Raw genomic sequence first — 8,416 nt, 5'->3', positions numbered from 1 at the left:
GATGGATCATGAAGATCCCTACACTCATCTGTCTATTTTTTATGAGCTCATTGGTACTATGGGTGTTCCTCGAGAAGATGAAGAAGCGATATATTTGCGATTATTTCCTTTTTCTTTGACAGGTAAAGCCAAGACATGGTTGCAAGCCCACCCAAATCAGAGCTTGACCAGATGGGAGGATGTAGAGAGGAAGTTTTTGGCTAGATTATTTCCTCCTTCCAGATACATAAGTTCCAAATCAGAAATTGCAACTTTCTCTCAAGGCACTAATGAACCTTTTTGTGAAGCTTGGGAGAGATATAAGTCTTTATTGAGAAAATGCCCAAATCATGGGTTTGATGATATGTTGCACAGCTTAACATGTTTTGTAATGGGTTAAGGCCACAAAAAAAATTATATTGGATGCTTCGGTAGGTGGTTCTATGATGATGAAGGATTCTGAGGAAGCAATCACTATCATTGATGCTTTAGCAGCCAGTGATTACCAAGCTCGCCATGATAGAAGCCAGCCAATAAATAGAGGAATTCTAGAACTGGATACTCAAAATGCAATTCTAGATCAGAATAAACTTTTTTCTCAGCAGATGGAAGAATTAAAGAAATAGATGTCCAAGCTTCAAGTGGGATCATCTTCACGCCCTCAACAGGTAAAGAGATGTGATTTTTGTGCAAGTGATCATCCAAATGGACATTGCAATATAACTGAACCAGACCAGGAGGAGGAAGTGAATTACATGAATAATCCATGAAGGCAAGGAAATTTCTCTAGCAATTATAATCAGAATCAAGGTTGGAGGAACAATCAAAATTAATATTCTGTTTGGAAGCAAGAAGCAAGACCATCACAAAGGCAACCTCCATAGTATCAGAATCAACCTTCTTATCAATCAGATAAGCTAACAAAAATGGAGGAAGCCTTTACACAGTTCATGCAAGTTTCTATAACTAATCAGAAAAATACTGAAGCTTCTATCAGAAATCTGGAAGTACAAATAGGGCAGTTGGCTAAGCAATTGGCAGAGCAACAAAGCAATAATTTTTTAACCAATACACAGGCCAACAATTATAAAAGGGAAGAGGAGAGAGAAAATCCATTATCACAAGTTGCACGAAGAGAAAAACAGAGACGAAAAAGGAAACAGAGCACCTTGGAGCTCGTGGGAACGTAGTTTTTCGGATGATCTTGTTCTTCTACCTCTCTTCTTGTTATTTTGTGTTTTCTTCTTCTATGGAGAGCTAAAGCTCTTGGGTTAGGATTAATGTAGTCATCGAAATACTTTGTATTCCTTTTTTATTCATATATATATTACATCTATTACTCAGTATCAGTGATTTGTATTCTGTTCTTAATGCTTTGATAAAATGATCATTTATCTTTGATCATGGATTTAGAATTTTGTTGGAAAACGTTTTCTAAATCTAGATTTGAAACAAATCACCTATTAGTTTTGAAAGCCATGATGGTTTTGAATTTAATAGTTGCCACAAGTTCTGATTCTTAATGCAAGACATTTAACTGAATGAAGTGAGGAATCATTATTGAGTTAAATATCTTAGAATTTCTTATGCCAAGGAATTGGGTCTGAATGAATATAGAGAACTCAATGGCAATGAGTAGTGAAATCATTTGCAAGAATCAATAGGAATACATAGGATGGAGATTGATGAAATTTAATCCCAACTGTTTCTCATATCTGTCTTTCTTAAATTTAATTTGAGTTTGGTTACTAAGTTTAAATCACTGATCACATCAAATATTTACCACGTATGATTATTAAAGCTTCAATTTTACAAGTAACAATTAGTGTAATAGAAATAAAAAATCTAATTCACAAGTCCATGAGGATTGACAACCTTTTGACTATATTACAGAGACTTGGGTGCACTTGCTCGGAAAACCAACATAGATTAAGAACATAAGCTTGACATTCTATTCTCTTTCATTTGAAAGCCATATTGAGAACAACCATCAATTTTACAACCAAATTATTTTATTTTTAGTTTATTTTTCCTTTCAATTTTTTATTTAAAATGGAATTGAAATGTACATTGATTGTGATGCTGTAGAACATGAACCACCAACCCCTAAAGTTTTTCTTTGTACTCCCCTAAACTTTCATTTGAAAATTTTCCCCCAAAGTTGTATTTTCCAATGACTAGGATTTTTTTCTCTCTTAGCTCAAAGTGAGGTGGTCAATTGTTTTTCATTAAGGCTCAACAAATATTTAATTCTTAGATGGTGAGGAAAATCGAGTTAGGAATTTAGTTTCCACATCCCTCCAACTAATATGGCTATGGTTAGAGATACAAAGCCTTTAGAGTTAAGAATCAGAGACTGTCATTGTGTAGAGACAACACTGGTATAAATTTTAAATATTACACCGCTCAATAACTTTATATTAAATATGAATTTTTGCCGATTCAACCATTAAATTATAACTTCATATCACCTTGTATGCTTAAATCAAATTTTGTTAAAATTGAATAACAATTTAAAGTTAATCAAAATGTTCATATATTTTTTTATATATTTTGAAATAAATATATTACGTCAATTTTGATATATAATAATGAGGTATAAAATTACCATTGATTAATATAAAATTTTGTATATATGATTTTAAAGTAAAAACTTTTAACTTAATGATAAATTTTTGAAAAATTCACATTTAATATAAAATTATTGAGCGGTGTAATAGTTAGTTAAAATTACATTGATGTCATGTGAATCCTCTTCAACTTTATAATAATTAATCAATATTTAATAAATATAATAATTAATAGTGATTGAGAAAATGTGTTACTTATATATTTATTGAAATTTTTATATTAATATTTGTACTCAAATTTATTTTGTTTTGGTAAATTTACATAAATTATATTTTGACTAATATTAAGACTCGGGAACTCGGTCATGAAACTGCAGTCTGCATATTTAAGAAATAAAGTTGCAATTCAATAGATGATGTCGAGTGTAGGTTAAATGGCGTCAGATGTAAGTTAAGAAAAAACTCTCTACCTAAATATGTAACACCCCAGTTTTTATTTCACTTTTTATTTATTTTAATAGAGGGTATTTTATTAATTTTATAAAGGTGATAGGGGTGATTTAGTAGCTTGGAACGGGCTATTCCGGAATTGGAACGGGCCGTTCCAAACTACTAAAAGGTATATGATTTAGTAGCTCGGAACGAGCCGTTCCAAACTACCAAGTTGTGTGAGTTAATAGCCCAGAACGGGCCGTTCTCAAGGTAGAACGGGTCGTTCCAGACTATTAAATATGCCTTTAACCTTAAATGAGAACGGGCCTGGAACGGGGCGTTCCCAAAATTATGGCCGTTGGGGGTAATTAATGCACACTAGAACGGGCCGTTCTGGTTTTGGAACGGGCCGTTCTAGATGTGATTTTTAGCCACGTTTTAAGGGTCCGGAACGGGCCGTTCCGGATTTGGAACAGGCCGTTCCGGCGTAAAAAGCCTATAAATAGAGCTGTTTGCCACTCCCAAAAAGTACACATCTCATTTCTGATTTCTTTTCTTTTGCTCTCTCTTTTTTTTTCCTCTACTTTCTGCTTCAGACCGAGGGGAACCCAGCGAGGGAGACCAACCAGATCTCGTATAAATTCAGCTTCTACATATCCAGGTACGGGGGAAAAGGGAATTATTTATATATAGAGTTACATGAGGGAATTGAGTAGAGAAAGAACCCCTTAGAATTATGAGCAATTTTACAAATATTTCTGTTTGAAGAATTATTGGCATTATTTGATTCTGTATATATTTAGGACAATAAATATATAATTTGTTTGTACAAATGATGCTCTAGGAGGGAGAACGAAATTATAGAAAAGTGCCTGTAGGTTAGGTTTTGGAAAAATTGGATTATTTCTGTTTGAGGAATTAATTATACTATTAGATTCCGTATGTGTTGAGGATTAGAAATATATATTTAAATCGTAAGAATGATGATCTGGGAGAGAGAATGAAATTGTAGAAAAGTGTCTGTGAGCTAGGTTTTGGAACAATTAGGGGTTTTACTGTTTATGTTGAAATTATATTAAATTGGTAATTCCGTTGTTTATTATATTAATTTATGAATATCATTGTTATATTATTTGATAAAAATTGATGATTTAAATGTGAATTACTTGATACGTGTGAAACCCATTATTTTGGACATATCTGATATATGTATGAAATTGAATTATGAGATGTTGTGTGGAATGTGAATGAGATGTGGTTGTGGTTCTTCACACCTATGACCAGGGGTGAGCACGGCCCGAGATTGTTACATGAGTATCGTGACCTTGGTTAACATGTCATGGGTGAGCACGGCCCTAGGTTAGGGGTAACGTGACCTTGGCCCAGTGTTATATCAGGGGTGAGCACGGCTCTGGATTGTTACGTGGGTATCGTGACCTTGGTTAACATGTCAGGGGTGAGCACGGCCCTAGAATAGGGATAACGTGACCTTGGCACAGTGTTATATCAGGGGTGAGCACGGCCCGGGATTGTTAAATGGGTAGCGTGACCTTGGCATAGTGTGAAGTGCAAGATTTGTGATGATTGGTTTGATTGAGAATTATGACGTGATGACAATGCATGATTGATTGAAATACGATATGTTGAAATATTTACGAATATTAAATAATATATTGTGTTTTCTTATGTGCTATATATATAGATGTTTTCTTTTCTCACCGTGCGATTTGTGGATATTTTAGGTGAGGAAGATTTGGCTACGAGTGGTATCTAGAATGCCAACGGTTGAATTGTCGGGATGCTTTGATATTGTGACATCGGGGCAAAAAGGATTTTTAGAACATAGATTTTTATTGTAAATGTTATTTTGAAAATAATTTGAAAACTCTTGCGTTTCATTTTTTGTTATTGTGGTTATTGAAGGATAATTTTTAAGATTCTCATGTGAACCCTTTTACTGAATTGAAAAAAAATTATTTATAAGTTTTTATTATTACAATATATATGTTGGGGTAGTAAGGGTGTCACATTTAGTGGTATCAGAGCAGGTCGATCCAATCGGCCGTGAGTTATGAGTCTACTATGCTTGTTTGGTAGAAAATTAATGGAATGATTGATTGTGGAATTTGTTGATATGTTAGTGTTATGATTGATTAGGTTTATTGATTACTTATAGTATAATTGTTAACTTTTCTGGTGATCCAGAAAAGAAATGGTAGGAGGTAGGAACGACCGTGCAATCGCTGATGCTTTACAAGCGATGGCTCAGGCTCTTGGTAATATGAACCAACAACCAGAAATAGATTGGTTGGAGAGATTCCAACGACATAATCCGTCAAGCTTCCATGGGGGTTATAATCCTGATGGAGCTATTGACTGGATTTTTGAAGTTGAAAAGATATTCCAAGCTATGAGATGCCCTTTGATACAGAAGGTAACTTTGGCTGCCTTCATGCTTTCTGGAGAGGCTGGCATCTGGTGGCAAGGTACTTTACAAAGAATGATAGCTGCAGGTACCCAAGTGAACTGGGAAAATTTCAAGCGGCTATTCTTGGAGAAATACTTTTCCCGAGATGTGAGACATAAGAAACAGGTGGAATTCCTTGAATTGAAGCAAGGAGAAGATTCTGTGGCTGATTATGTGACTAAGTTTGAAGACTTGGTTAGATTCTGCCCTATGTATGATGGTGTGGGCAATGAGGAGGACAAATGTGTGAAGTTTGTGAGTGGTCTTCGCCCTGAGATTAAACAAGTTTTCAATTATCAAGGGGTTACTCACTATCACGAATTGGTAAACAAGTGCCGAGTATATGATGAGGATAACCGTGCTAGGGTAACTCATTATAAGAGTGGAGGACCCATAAGGAATAATAAGTTTGGGTCATCTAGTAAGGGTAAACCTTACACCAAGTTTGCCGGAAATTCAAGTTCTAAGGTGAATAATCAAGGTTCTGTGCAACAAAGAAGCCAAGTTCCCACAGCTAGCCAAACTTCTAGAGGAGGAAGTGTGGGTTCTGTTTCACACAACAACTGCTACAATTGTGGGAAGCCAGGTCATAGGGCATATGAATGTCCGTTGCCTAGAGAAATAACGTGCTTCAAATGTCAAGAGAAGGGACACAGAGCTCGTGATTGCCCCAAGAACAAGACAACAGAGGTTGAGGGGAGTGCTAGCAAACCTCGAGTGACAGGAAGGGTGTTTGCCTTGAGTGGTGTTGAAGCTTCACAATCCAAAGACTTAATCCAGGGTATGTGTTTCATCAATGGAACTCCTCTAATGATTTTGTATGACTCTGGTGCGACTCACTCGTTTATATCACATGCGTGTGTCCAAATTAAAATTACCTGTTTCTTCCTTGTCTTTTGAATTAATAGTAGAGACACCAACTAGTGGTTCAGTGTCTACTTCTAATGTCTGTTTAAAATGTCCTTTGATTATTGAGGGTAGAGATTTCATGGTTGACTTAATTTGTTTGTCTCTAAGTCAGCTAGATGTTATTCTGGGTATGGACTGGTTATCTTCCAATCATGTCCTTTTGAATTGTGCTAATAAATCTATTATTTTTGGTGATCCTGTTGAAAAAGTGAGTAAGGATTATTTGACTGCCAACCAAGTTAAGGTATCTTTGCAAGAGGATGCCCAAGTGTACATGTTGTTAGCTTCTTTGAATTCTGAGAGTAATGTTTTGGTGAATGAACTGCCTGTTGTGTGTGACTTTTCGGATGTCTTCTCTGATAATATGTCTAGCTTACCACCTAGAAGAGAAGTAGAATTTTCCATAGACTTAGTACCAGGAACAGGACCTATTTCTATTGCACCTTATAGGATGTCACCCGTAGAGTTAGTGGAGCTTAAGAAACACATAGAAGACTTGTTGGAGAAGGGGTTTGTGAGACCTAGTGTCACTACAAGAAAAATCAGCATTATCTACGGAATTTTTCCGTAGATAATGATGAAAATCCGTAGATAACTGATAATTATCTACGGATTATCTACGGAAAAAAATCCGTAGATAATAAGGTCGTAGATAACATTATCTACGGAAATTTTTCCGTAGATAACGTTATCTACGGATTTTATCTACGGATTTAGAATTTATCTACGGATGCAGTTATCTACGGAAATTTCCGTAGGTAATTTATCTACGGAAATTTCCGTAGGTAATTTATCTACGGAAATTTCCGTAGGTAATTTATCTACAGAAATTTCCGTAGGTAAATTATCTACGGAAATTCCGTAGATAACTTACCTACGGAAATTTCCGTAGGTAACTTATCTACGGAATTTCCGTAGATAACTTACCTACGGAAATTTCCGTAGATAAATTACCTACGAAAATTTCCGTAGGTAACTTATCTACGGAATTTCCGTAGGTTATTTATCTACGGAAATTTCCGTAGGTAACTAATTTCAACATTGCATGAATTATTTTGTTTACCTTTCTACACCAATCTTTATAAATAGTTTTACCTGGTCAGAAATATTAATAAAATCACTTATCAGGTTTCTTTAAATATCTTATAATCACAATATGAAATCAAACATCTTTAAAATCTAAATACTCATAGCAATTATGCATAATTAGTTTCCATGTCATAGTGTAAAATAAGACTATTTTTGCATAAAATTATACATAATAAGGATCCAGCCACCAAAAACACCATTGTTTTTGCATTGAAAAAGTTCATGGCAGACCACCAAAGAAAAGCCACAAGAAAAGGGAAGAAAAATACCTATCATGTAGCAAGTATATGTGCAGTTAACCTATAAAACAATTCTGGTCTTCCTATTTTTAATTAGGCAATTCTGGTTTCCCAATTTTGATCCAACCATCAAAATATCTAACAACTCAGATTCGCCACAGATTAAAACATAAAATAAAAAAAATAAAAAAATCAACAATTTCTCTTTGATTATCAACACAACTACACAAGCACCAGCAACACAACTCGAAAACAAGATCCAATCAGAAAATAAAATGTAACAAAAAACTGCATAACAATAATAAAAAATGAAAACTAGCACCAAAATATCTAATAGCAACTCAGATTCAAAACAGTCAAACAATTCAAATCAAATAAAACAAAAAAAATAAAATCCACTTCATCAATCCACTTCAACAATCAACACAATTACACAAGCACCAGTGATGTTGTGTATTTTACTCGTATTTTAGCACTTTAATTCACAAGAATTCATAGCATAATCATGCATATCTTTCATGTTTTTAATAAATTTTTATATCATTTTCCTATTTTATGCTTTTCTTGGTATGTGTTGTGTTTTCTCTGAGCAGGATCAAGATTTAAGAATTAAAGAGGAAATGCTGAGCTACAGGGAAAATCACGGCCGTGATTCTAAATCACGCCCGTGATTCACCAGAGAAAATCACGGCCGTGATTCCCAATCACACCCGTGAACGCCACTGACCCTT

At 34.8% G+C, this 8,416-nt stretch overlaps 1 non-coding gene across 1 annotated transcript; it reads right to left on the bottom strand.

Moving 5' to 3' along the window:
- Positions 1 to 229: 229 nt before the first annotated feature.
- LOC114915626 (small nucleolar RNA R71) lies at positions 230 to 336 on the bottom strand. Its single transcript, XR_003803719.1, has one exon. It is a non-coding gene; the product is annotated as a small nucleolar RNA R71 (small nucleolar RNA).
- Between the last annotated feature and the right edge of the window lie 8,080 nt (positions 337 to 8,416).

Source organism: Cajanus cajan, chromosome 1 (genome assembly GCF_000230855.2).
Source record: "Cajanus cajan strain Asha chromosome 1, NIPB_CcT2T_4, whole genome shotgun sequence".
Lineage (NCBI taxonomy): Eukaryota > Viridiplantae > Streptophyta > Magnoliopsida > Fabales > Fabaceae > Cajanus > Cajanus cajan.
This window is presented reverse-complemented; position numbering and strand designations above follow the sequence as displayed.